This window comes from Phyllostomus discolor, chromosome 7, assembly GCF_004126475.2.
Source record: "Phyllostomus discolor isolate MPI-MPIP mPhyDis1 chromosome 7, mPhyDis1.pri.v3, whole genome shotgun sequence".
NCBI classification, from domain to species: Eukaryota; Metazoa; Chordata; class Mammalia; order Chiroptera; family Phyllostomidae; genus Phyllostomus; species Phyllostomus discolor.
In genome coordinates this window covers 77,716,712-77,729,854 of record NC_040909.2, presented here as the reverse complement: position 1 = coordinate 77,729,854, position 13,143 = coordinate 77,716,712, and positions in this window count along the sequence as shown.

Genomic DNA, 13,143 nt, shown 5'->3' with positions numbered 1-13,143 from the left:
GTCTGGGCTCTTCCTGTTGTGTTTCTGTCATCACCTGTGTTCTCATCATTGGAATCAGGAGGCAAATAGTGTGGAGGACAAGCCTATGTTCTACACATTGTGGCCCAGAGGTAGGATGTAGCCATCTCGTCCCTTTCCAGTGACTAGAAACAAGTCATTTCACCAGGCCTTGCTGCATGGGCTTATAAGAAATATACTCCTTGTCTAGGCAGGTACTCTCTAGCCACAAGTGTTCATATAGCATGAGGGAAATAATAGATTTAAGAACAGCTAACATTCTGTCATAAATACTTATACCTGTATTCAGCCTTTGATGTTAAAATTTAATGATCTTAATTTGGCAAATTATTTCATCTAATTGTTTAAATTTCTATATATAGGTCATATTTTCATCATTTGAAAATCTTTCATAGTTAGAGTGGATATGTTCATTAACAAGCAATGAATAGATTTGACATCATTAGAAATGACAGTTGATTTCAACAAGCAATTGTTTAACATATCCTTGGGGATAAAATAGTGAATTAGGGAATAGTGAATTAGTGAATAGTGAAATAGTGAATAGTATATCAGGGCACTGATATACAGATGTGAACAAAATGACATAAAGCTTATATTCTAGTAGGAAGACCTCCAATAAAACATACAGGAAAATAGAAAACAAACAAGAAAACATAAAGAAACAATATAACTAGATAGTAATAAGCTCTGTGAAAAAGAGGGTGAGTGGGAATGGCAAGCAACATTAGAGAGGCTTAGAGAGAGCTCAATGCAAAGGTGACAACTGCATGATAACATGGATAAGGAGAAGGTGTCAGCTATGCAAAAGTTCAGGTGGCAATTTTGAAGACAGTGAGGATGGGAAATGGAAGAAGGCAGGTAGGGTTGAGCAGGAAGCACCAATCATAGTGTTTGTTAACAATGGCTGAAGCAGTGACCTGGGGTGCGAGAGGGTCAGGGGCAAGGCCAATGGGGCTTTGGAGGCCATGGAAAAGACTCTGGCATCTGTTGTCTTTCGAATAGGAAACCACTGGAAGGTTTGAAGCAGGAGAGTGGTAGACTCCGAGAGAACATTAAATTGCCTCCATATATAGAATTACAGAGAATATGGGAGTAGGTGTAATGAGAAGGATACATGGAGGTGTTAGGTGGTGCACCTAACCTGCACGTGGGAAAGTGTGAGACTCATCTTGAGGGAGTGGTACCTGAGCTTGAATTTTGAAGGATTAGCTGTTGTAAAACAATGGAGGTGGGGAAATGTGGCTGAAGAAGCCAAGCAGGAGACAGCAAGGGAAAGTGTGGAAAATTAGGAATCATTCTGTAGCAGAAGATAAGGTCCAGGCACAGAACTAGAGTGCAATCATGAAGAGTCTTTTGTATTATCCTCAGGAATTTATATTTTAAGGAATTTGGATTTTATCTTCAAAACAATAGAGCATTTGAAGACCTAAGCAGAGGTGTGGCTTGATCAGATCGCCTTTGAGAATGAACCCTCTGATCACCTGGAGGACTGGACTGGGCAGGTTTGACAGGGAGAACAGCTGGCTGCATGAAAAGTGACAGGACCTAAAGCTATAACCTGAGACCAGGCTACACAAGTGAAAGAGTAAATATCATTGGGAAGAATTTGGAGATACCTAGAGTCTTCCCCAGTTCTCTGATTGTTGCTGGTATTTTCAAAGATAAAGAATACAGGATGAAAAGCAACTAGTTGGATGGCGAGAGAGGGGCTATAATGAGGTAGAGGACTTCAGTAAGAGAAATCTTACTTGCAATAAGAATAAGTTTCTAGGAGTGAATAATAGTGTGACAGTTGGAAAAATATGTACCTTTACAGCTACTGAGTTATTTCTATTAACTTGAAATCTAAATATCTAAATAGGGTTAGGTACTTATAGTTAGATATTTCATTGATTTAAAAAATAAGTATATCTCATAGCAGCATTTTCAGAGCAGTATATGAGGCTATTTTAATATCAATCAACTAGTTGGCAAAGATTATACCTATTTATTCAACATTCCATTGTTAACTTATATTAACCATAGACATTATTTGAACATATTTATTGAAAACATTACCTGTTAGACACTGTGCTAAACACTTTACATATATTAATTATCTCATTAATTCTTAACAGCCTTGAGATAAAACACATATTATCACCCTTAATTGTATGATGAAGCTGAAGCTCAGGAGGCGCTGTGGTTTGCACATGGTCACCTGCTAGTCAGTAGCAGGGCAGGGATCCTACCCTACAAGATAACACTGCCCCCAACACATTTTGTTTTTAATATAACATGGTGATTCATTGATATGTCTCCTTGGGAGCTCTTACTATATGACAAAATGTATTTTAAACCAAGCTATTGGCTTTGGAATGAAAAAAAAGTAAACTTGTTTTTTTCATTTTAAACACATTTAACATTGTTTTAATTAGTTAAAGGCCTTAACAAAAGCAAAAGTTGTTACGGCTAGTTTCTCTGGTGAAAAGGGAAAGGCTCTGGAGTCAGCAGGTCTAGATTCAAATTCAGTTCAACACTTACTGCCTAGTTTATCTCAGGCAAGTTTCTTTTCCTCTCAGATTTCACATCTGTAAAATGAGGGCTCTACCCAGTATCAGTGCTGGGCACAGGGGAGGCAGTCAATAAATGCTGTCAAATACTTTCATATATTAAGTACATTAACCAATGAGTTTTAAGCAGAATTATCAAACTAGTCCTTTTTTCATCAAAACTGAAACTAGCCTGCTGATAGCAAAATTTCTCTTTTCTATTGTGTTTAAATCAAGACTAAACATTGTCTTTTCCTGATCTTGGAAACTTTGCCCATCTTTTATTTGTCTCTCCCCTCACCTTCCTCCCCCTACCCCAATCCCCAAAATAAGAACAAAACCAGTCAAGAGATGATGAGCCCATGCCTTCAGAATACTGAGGTCATAGAGCCAGGGGCTGTAACCACCATCTGAGTGCGCTTGTCACCAGCACCCTCTGCGTCCCACTTGGCTGTTTGCCCTTCCTTCCCATGTGTTGGCTGTTCTCATTTTCACATCAGAGCTGACCTTTTTTTGTAAGGTTAAAAAAAGCGTTAAAAGCCTCTGCCTTTTACTGTCATACATTATTAGCTTTCACATCCCATCAAATAAAAGAGCCGCATTCTCCTTTACCCAGCTCTTGTGACTGATGTAAAGAAGGTTTCTTTCCCCTCCATTTTCTTACAGTTTACAAAAACCTAACATCATGAATTAATTTAACAAATGTGGTAAAGCAGCCTTCTATCTCCACAGAGAGCTCGCCCACTATTATTCAAAATTAATACTGAGTTGCTTTGAGTCATTACCCCAAAATACCAACAAAATCACAGAATAAGAACAGGATCTCTTTCATTGTCAAGAACATGTATTTTACATACTTCTGTATATGTTGATGCTTTGAATTACATACAGATGGCAAAAGTGCTATTAGCATTGTATAACATAATTTTTAAAACTTTGGTTTTGAGATAATTATAGATTCACATGTAATTGTAAAAAGATAATACAGAAAGGCCCCATGTACACTTTACCCAGTTTTTCACAAATATTTTTAAGCAAAGTCGTTTCTATCTGTGTATGCTACTGCTTAGTACTTTGATAAACCCAATGTGTTTGCAACTCAAAAAGAATTTCTTTATTATCAATACAGTTTTTGCCTTCTCAGCAGTCATATTCTCACAAGTATTACTTTCTCTGTTCTCTGAGAGAATTCTTGGAGGAAAGAATATTAAAAACTCTCAATATAATAACACCAGAATTGCCCTGGCCAGGTTGCTCAGTTTCTTGGAGCATTGTCCCATACACCCAAGGTTTGTGGGTTCAATCCCTGGTCAGGTCACATATGGGAGGTAACCAATATATTTCTCACATCAATGTCTCTCTCTTTTCTCACCCTCTCTCTTTCCTCCTTCCTTGTTCTCTAAAATTAATGAACAGGTCTTCAGGTGGAGGATTAAAAATCCACCAGAATTATTTACTAGAATGCAATTTTTAAACTATGTAAACTAATTACAATATTCAAATAAAGTGTTTTGCCCACTCTAAAATATCTCTGTTGCTTATGCAAAGCTTGTAGAAAGTTCTCAAATACACAGCATTATAGTTGATACTTATACTGTAGCTTATTGTACACACTGGTTTTATGCCTGTGAGTGTGGGTTCGAGTGTATGTTATATGTGTGGTGTTGGCTACTTTAATTTGTAGATCATAAATTGTGGTCATCTCTGTTACTTTCATTGTGACATTTATTTTATTGAATTTTCTACAGGTTTAGGAATCTCCCCAAAGATGCATATCTTTAGAGACAAACTGAATGCAAGCTCTTTCAAACAGAGGGGTTAACAAAATCTCTCAGAATTCTACAATGTTTTCCATAGTCTATCATAAAAGTAAATTATCATGGTGACAGCCTTCCATATCTGATTCCTCTGAGTCTCTTTGAATTAATTCAACACCATTATAATTCTGGGAAGCTAGAGGCTGTGGCTTAGAGTCCAATTAAAAACATACCATAATTTAACTATTGATAAAAAGATAATCTCAGAAAGTTCATTTCCATGGGAATTATTAAAAACTTGATGTATTCCACATGGGAGTAACAATTTCATTTCCCTCAGGTAAGGAAAGTAAATGGAAATAAATTCAATTGTAAGTACAACTAAAAAAAATTGCCTCCAAAAATATAATTTGGATACTTACACTGGTGTTCTTGATGATTGATAGAAAAAAAATCTTGCTTCTCTTTCAAGGTTAAGTGAAAAAAAAAACTGAACAAATGATAAACCCCTAACATAGCTCTAGACCTTTGAATCTAGCAAACCAAAACCACTGAATAAAACTTTTCTCAGTAGTCCACATTGGAAAAATCTATTAGGTACATGAACAATTTTAGAGATGACTTATAGACCACTTGAGTTCTTAGTCATATTAATAGTTGAATAGTTTGTGCAATAATTTGGCTCAAGTATTAAAAATTTCTACCTAATGACTAACTAGTTAGGCTTAGTCATTGGGTAGACAATAACTCACTTCTGGCTATAGCCCCAGTTGAAGCACTAACTTATAATATTCTTTATTAACTATTCTATAAATTCTTAACTAGCAGGGTTACAAATTCCTGGGTTCCAACAGTAGATGTTGTCAGGAGATAACAGCTTTTTCCCATTTTCTCCATCTGACCTAGAGGACAGCCAACCTCTGCAATCCAGCCCTGGGACCGAAAATGGAGAAAGAAGGCAGCCACAGGAATAATACTAGGCTGAAAGAGAAAACTGTGCCAAAGTTTTTTCTATTTAAAAACAATATAACATTACTTTTATGTTTTTCATTAGCAAGCTGTTTGTCCAAAACTAAAATAAAAATAATGTAGATAAATAATAAAATAATGACTTGTTCCACCTCCACAGTTTGCATTAACTTAAACATTGACCATGATCAAGTTTCCTATTATGATATATAAAAAGAGGTTTTGACAAATTAATTGTGTCAATACCATCAAGCTATATTTAGCAGCATATATTTCCAAATATTCAGTTTAAGCCTCTCCTCATTTCTACTTTAGCTCAACTCCTCTTCAGCACCACCACCCAATCTTTCCATCTTGCTTTTCAATCGTTAGCTCCTGAGCAGCCTTACTATTGAAGAAACTAATCCAGACACTGAAATCCACCGGGGAGCCCAGGCTGCTAGGGGAAAAAAGTGAGGGCCTTGAGTTAACACAGTTACTGGACTTGGTCTATTAAAGGGTCAGCAACAGGACTGTTGTAGAAGGGATTTCCAACAGAAGCATAGCAAGGAGGCCAGGCAGAGAAGCAGGCAGCCTCAGAGAAAGCAAAACAGTGAACACAGATTTCTAGCACTGGTTTAGGATAGAGTCATGGTTCCCATAATGGAAATGGGGGCTCACAAGAGTAAGCAGTGTCATTTGGGGCATAGACAATAAATTAATAAATCCTTCTGTACTAGAGACTGATGTAGAAGCCTATTGGGTTACATGAAACTAGTGCATTTGCAGTGACCTTGAGCATGAGGACCCTCTTATTCCAAAGATGCACCTTAGGATGAATGCCTTAGGGAGTACTGGAGAAGCTCTGAGTGTTGTGCTAGGGCATTTTATTGTTGGTTTAATGACAAGACCAGTGGATAAAGAGTTGAAACAATAAAAAACTTTCTACCTCAAATTAGGATGGATCTGAAAACTGGTGCAGAACATCTGCACTTGAGAGGAAGATTTATTAGTTGGATCTAGGATTTGGAAGACAATGATATTTATTGAGGTGAGAATAAAATGAGGGTTGGCATTCAGCATTTGCTCTGAGAGTCCAATGAGGTAGTATTTAAAAGAGCAATTGTCCATTATGAATCATCCTTTTATGAGAGTTTATTGATACTTGTTGCCTTAATTCTTCTACTCACTCCAGTTAGTGGGGTCAATGAATTTAATGAAGATGCATATTCACAATCATCAAATATATACAAACTACAAAAGTATCAGTTTAACTTTTATATCCCAAACTTTTTCCCCTCTCATACGAATCAGAAAATGCCAGATCAGTACCTCAGAACTATATCCATTGACATCTTCTTGCAACTTGTAAAATTATGAGTACTCCAATATTTCTCTTAGGGTTTTGCTATTTTTCTGGAAGTCTCACCAGCACTTTTTGTATTGAGTGCTTTTGTTGTACCTTTCATAGCACTGTGCTACTGCATCTCTTTGCTTCTATTCTAAAGTTCATCTTTTTGGACTCCCTCCTTGCTCCTGCTGCCAGAAGGATTCTGAATCTTTGCTGGCATCTACTGTTCCCTCTCTGCTCTCTCTAGACTCTTTCTTCTGCCCTCACCATAAAACAAATCCTGTTCTCTCATTTTTCATGGTGCAGTTTCACCTCTTTTATACTGCTTTTTGAATCCCAGCTAAAACTGAGGCCTAGTGGATGGCATGATTCTGGAATTCCTTTCCAGCATTTGCATGGTAGAGAGATTCACTCATATGTTCTACAAGAAGAGAGATAGTAAGTGAAAGAACAAATGGTTCTTGTAATATTTTGGGTCTCAGAACTCTTTGCAATCTAGTTAAAATGATTATCAACCCTTAAGAAAGCACATACACATACATATTTTTCATAGAATTTTAGGTGGTTTACTCCTGTATGTATGCATTTATTACCTTAGCTCAAGGGACCTGGCAGGTTAAGACTTCTCTTATGTAAAGAAAAAAATATTGTGTCTTTGTGGATAGACTTGAGTGCCAGTCCTGATTTTGACTGTGTGTGATTCTAAAATAACAATATTTCACTGAGTTGGAATTTCTTTTCTGTAAAATATGATTAGTAATATCCATTTTCTGAGTGTTGAAGATTAGAGATAATTTTAAGTTATTTATTTATTTATTTTCTAGAGAAAGGGGAAAGGAAGGAGAAAGAGAGGAAGAGAAACATTGATCGGTTGCCTCACACATCCCCAACTGGGGACTAGCCTGCAACCCAGTGTGTGCCCCTACTGGAAATAGAACCATAGACCCTCCAGACTATGGGATGACACCCAACCCACAGAGCCATACCGGTCAGGGTGAGGATTAGAGAAAATTGGATAATATCCTGGCATAGAAAAATCCTTTAGTAAGTATTAGACCGTTAAAAACAATATATCCCATCACTTTCTGATATTACTTTGGGTACCACATCAAGATAACTGTAACAGGTACATAGTGAACTAAATTAAAATTATATATAAGGAATTACTTTGCCACAACTCTTTCCTTGTTTCATTACATATATAGAATGAAAGGGCTAGAACTCATGTAGGAATATACAAAAATCAACAGTGAGTTTAGCTTTCATCTATTTAAATACCACTATGCTTTTCTAGACCAAAAGAGAGAACAAAATTCCATTTTTAGTTGTTTATGAAGTTGGGGTATTCATTTTATCATTCACTCACAAGCATCTCTTATGGGCCAGTGTCTGTGCTTGACCCTAGAGATACAAAGATGTGTGACACATGGGTCTCACCTTCAAAGGTAAAGTGGAGAGTGAGTCCTTAACTCTTATTTAATGAAAGACTCCAAAGCATAATATTTAAACATCCACTCTTTACCATATGACAGACCTGTGTTTGCATCCTGTCTCTGACACTTATGAGGGGGGACCCCTAAAAAGTTGGAATTTTTAAATTAAAATTTTTGTATTTATTTTAAGTTTAAACTTAGTCATGTTCAAATTAATCCATTCAATGCAATACACCTATCAAGACGTTTTTCCCACTGCTCAACACAGTTTTTGAACTTGCAATTTTGATGCCTTTTAGTGCTGCTGCCACTTTTTGTTTCACTTCTTCCACATCAGCAAACATTTCCCTTTGAGGATTTTTTTCAACTAGGGAAACAAAAAGCAAGTTACTTGGGATGAGATTGGGTGAATAGGGAGGGTGGGGCAAGGGGGTCATTCCGTTTTGGTCCAAAACTGTGGGCAGGTGTATTCCTAAATCACCCATCATGAAATGGTCAAATGTGTAGAAACAGCCTTCAAAAAAAAATTCAATGAAGCTGAATGCAGCCTCTTACAACCATGGCAGCTGGTACAGTGTTACTGATGGGTTCCCAGAACACTCACCTAGCAGGGAAGCCAGTACTACAGAAGTCTGCCCTCTAGAAGACAATTCAGGTTTCTTTTGGGTTCCACCTCAACCCCGCCACAAAGAAACCTAAATTGTTGAATAGCGAATTGCCAAAGCCCTCAGAGGCCCAATTATACTGTTATGCCAAATAGCTGATTACCAAAGCCCCTGGAGGCCCAATTCTCTCATCTGTGAAATGTGGGAAAAATATCCAACCTACAAGATTGCTATAGAGATTAAGTAGAGGAAATGTGGCATGCTTAGGAAAATGGCTGGCACATACTAGTTGCTCAATAAACACTGGTTATTACTGCATTTCAATCAGCTTAATTCTAATAACTGAGACAGCTTCAGAAAGAGACTATGGTGCCTATGTGGTTTTATTTATTACTGAGTGAGTTACACAGGTATGAGTTGCTCTGAGGCATCTGTTTATTGACAAATGCTATTAAAAACAAGCCAACTATTCCAACTAAATCATCAGTTGCTGACAAAGAATCTCATCAGGTAAGCTTTACTAGATATTTTTTAACAGTAACCTAAGGTTGAGCCATTCCCATTAAAGGAGTCATTTTGTGTTTTTCAACCCCTACATCAAGAGTATGCACTCTGAAGACAAAAATATAAAATTTATTTGAAATAAAATCTGCATAAGAGTTTTGTTACAAGCTTTAAAACAAATCTGCAGCTTACATTTATTTCTAGAATGCATCCAACTGTTTCTACTTCATAAAACTACTGATTTATGCATATATATATATATATATATATATACATACATATGTGTGTATTAATCAGTGTGGTACCAAAAAATTCCTGGAAAGGTATTTTATGAGCCACCATCTCATTTTCTTGGTTAAGCATTAGCACAGCTATGTGGGGAAAACCCCAGTATCTGATAGTTTTTCCTCACTATAGACTTGGTAATGATGACAAATAAAAACAAACTAATCCAAACCCTAAATTCCAAAATACTTATTACTATAGTTACCCATCAGGAGTGATAGATCCTAAATGAAAGTTTTTGGTTTCACCAAATTGTTATTAAGCTAAAATTGCCTTATATTATCTTAATCAAATAATGTTACAAATATTGTTTCATGATCCACAGACATTATATAAAACATGTAAAAGGTGCATGAACCAATTCTCTGTATGATCCTTACTACCTAGGTGATTTTGTATGATACATTGTCAAGTGAATCCCTGAATTCTGGAGTGCCTTTGTAGATAGAGTTCAATTTTTATACATGTAATGCAATCTTTTAAAAACATTATTATTAAAAACCACAATGCTTTTTCTTCTTCTGCCACTGACTTTAAAGTTATTGGTCATTTCTTGGAAGTTTCCATGACACCTAAAAAATATATCTAAGTATTTCCATAATGGCCATCAGAGTGATATGTACATGCTCCAAAATAAGTATTAGACAATAAATGTAATGAATGAGGGAAGTGAAAAGCTCATTTGTTTCCACCTCTCTGTTCATGTAGTTATGGGTTGGAGAAAACCATACAGGGTCAGTGCTTTTAGCTTATGGAGCTCTAATTACCATTTGGCTGGAAAAGAGAGAGAGAGAGTTGCCACTTCCCTGTTGTGGTCCTAGGATTTAGAAAGAGTTGTAACATTTGTGAATTTTATACCCAGCACTTTAAAATTTGATTTTTCTTTTTAAGAGTTCTAATATTTACATAATCCCAGTTCTACCTTACTACCTTACTACCATCAGGACTTCCTGATGGAATTACAGGGATGAAGATAAAATTCAAATTTAAAATAAAGTGGGATTTCCAGCTAAGATGAAGACACAGATTGACACATTGTGCCTCCTCGCACAACCAAAAGAAGGAGAACAAAAACTTTAAACAACAACAACGACAACCAGAACTTACAGACAATTGAACTGTATGGAATCTGGACAACCAAGGAGTTCAAGAAGAAATATTCTTCCAGACCTGTAGGAGGGGCAGAGATGGGCAGCTGGATGGAGAGGACTGGGGCAGGTGGCGGCTGGTGGACAGGGCAGTCCCATATTTGCATGCAGATAAACTGGGAGGAACAACTGGGGAGTGAGACAGACCATGCAACCCAGGATTCCAGTGCTGGGAAATAAAGCCTCCAAGCCTCTGACTAAAAACACTTGTGGGGGTTGAGGTGGCAGGAGAGACTCCCAGCCTCTTAGGAAAGTTTGTTGGAGAGACCCACAGGGTCCTAGAACATACACAAAACTACTCACTTGGGGATCAGCACTAGAAGGGCCCAATTTGATTGTGGACAGTGGGGGAAGTGACTGAAAACTGGCAGAGAGCGGAGCAAGCAGCACTGTTCCCTTTTGGATCTCTCTCCCACATACAGTGTCACAAGGGCAGCAATGTGGGTTGCCCTGCCCTGGTGAACACCTAAGGCTCTGCCCCTTATATGTACCAGGTGCACTGAGAGAAAAAAAAGATGGCCCAAATGAAAGAACAGATCAAAATTCCAGAAAAAAATACAACTAAACAACGAAGAGACAGCCAACTTATCAGATGTACAGTTCAAAAACACTGGTAATCAGAATGCTCACAGAACTGACTGAGCTCAGATGCAAAATGAAGGAACAACTGAGGGCTACCCAAAGCTAAATAAAGCAAAATATACAGGGAACCAACAGTGATGGGAAGGAAACCAGGACTCAAATCAATGGTTTGGAGCAGAAGGAAGAAATAAACATTCAACTAGAACAGAATGAAGAAACAAGAATTCAAAAAAATGAGGAGAGGCTTAGGGATCTCCAGGACATCTTCAATGTTCTAACATATGAATCATAGGAGTGCCAGAAGGAGAAGAGGAAGAGCAAGAAACTGAAAACTATTTGAAAAAATAATGAAGGAAAACTTCCTCAATCTGTCAAAGGAAATAGACTTTCAGGCAGTCCAGGAAGCTCAGAATGTCCCAAAGAAGTTGGACCCAAGGAGGAACACATCAAGGCACATCATAATTACATTAGCCAAGATGAAAGAGAGAGAGGATCTTAAAGCAGCAAGAAAAAAGGAGAGAGTTACCTACAAGGAGTTCCTATGAGACTATCAGTTGGTTTCTCAAAAGAAATCTTACAGGCAAGAAGGGGCTGGAAAGAAATATTCCAAGTCATGAAAGGCAAGGGTCTACATCCAAGATTACTCTATCCAGAAAAGCTATCATTCAAAATGGAAGGGAAGATAAAGTGCTCCCCAAATAAGGTCAAGTTAAGGAGTTCAGCATCACCCAGCCTTTATTATATAAAATGTTAAAGGGGCTTATCTAAGAAAAAGAAGATAAAAAATATGAACAGTGAAATGGCAACAAAGTCACAGTTATTAACAACGGAACCTAAAACAAAAACAAAAACAAACTAAGCAAACAACTGGAACAGGAACAGAATCACAGAAGTGCAGATCACATGGAGGGTTATCAGGGGGGTACTGGGAGGTGGAGAGAGGGGTAAAGGTATAAAGAATAAGTAGCATAAATGGTAGGTAGAAAATAGACAGGGGGAGGTTAAGAATAGTATAGGGAATGTAGAAGCCAAAGAACTGATTTGTATGACCCATGGGCATGAACTGAAAGGGGGGAATGTGGGTGGGAGGAGTGCACAGGGCAGAGGGGAATAAAGGGGAGAAAATGGGACAACTGTAACAACATAATCTATAAAATATATTTAAAACAATTTAAAATAAAGTAAGGTTAACAGTTTAATAAAGTGGGATTGTCTAGTCTGGATATATAAAATATTAAAAATACAAACACAATAATAATTGGCAAGCTATAAATATATATTTATTTGGAAATATTCTAGTGCTGTAAATTTATGCCATACTTCAATCTATCTAAGTTCACTTAGCAGTATGTTTACCATGTTATAACAGAGAGAAAAAGATCAATCTATGTCAGCACAAGGAAGTTGACCTTGATATAAAATAGAACAGTGATGTTTATTAAGAATTAAAAAGGAGCCATGAATGGTGTGGCTTAGTTGGTTGGGCATTATTCTGCAAAGCAAAAGGTCACTGGTTTGATTCCTGTTCAGGGCACTACATGGGATGTGGGTTTGGTCCCGGGCAGGGCACATGCAAGAGGCAAGTGATCATTGTTTCTCTCTCACATCAATGTATTGATGTTTCTCTACCTCTCTTTCACTCTTCCTTTCCCTCTCTCTTACAAAAATTAAATTGAATTGGTAATAGGAATTGTGAAATTTTTCAAAAAAGTATTTGAACATTTGTTGACCTCCCTGGACTTTTGAGGCCCTTAGTTAGGAAGGCAGGAAGTAGAATAGATAATCTTGAGAGGTCCTTTCTTTTTCTATAAATTTATAATAACTGCAGTGTGAACTGATCTCTGATCTATTTTTAGTTTTCCTGCAGAATGTTTGAATTTTGAGGAGTGGAAAGGTGGTTTCCTATGAATGGTTATTTTGGTGGTATTTTCCTGTAATATTCTGCAAAATTAGTTTAAAAAAACAAGCAAACTTGAGA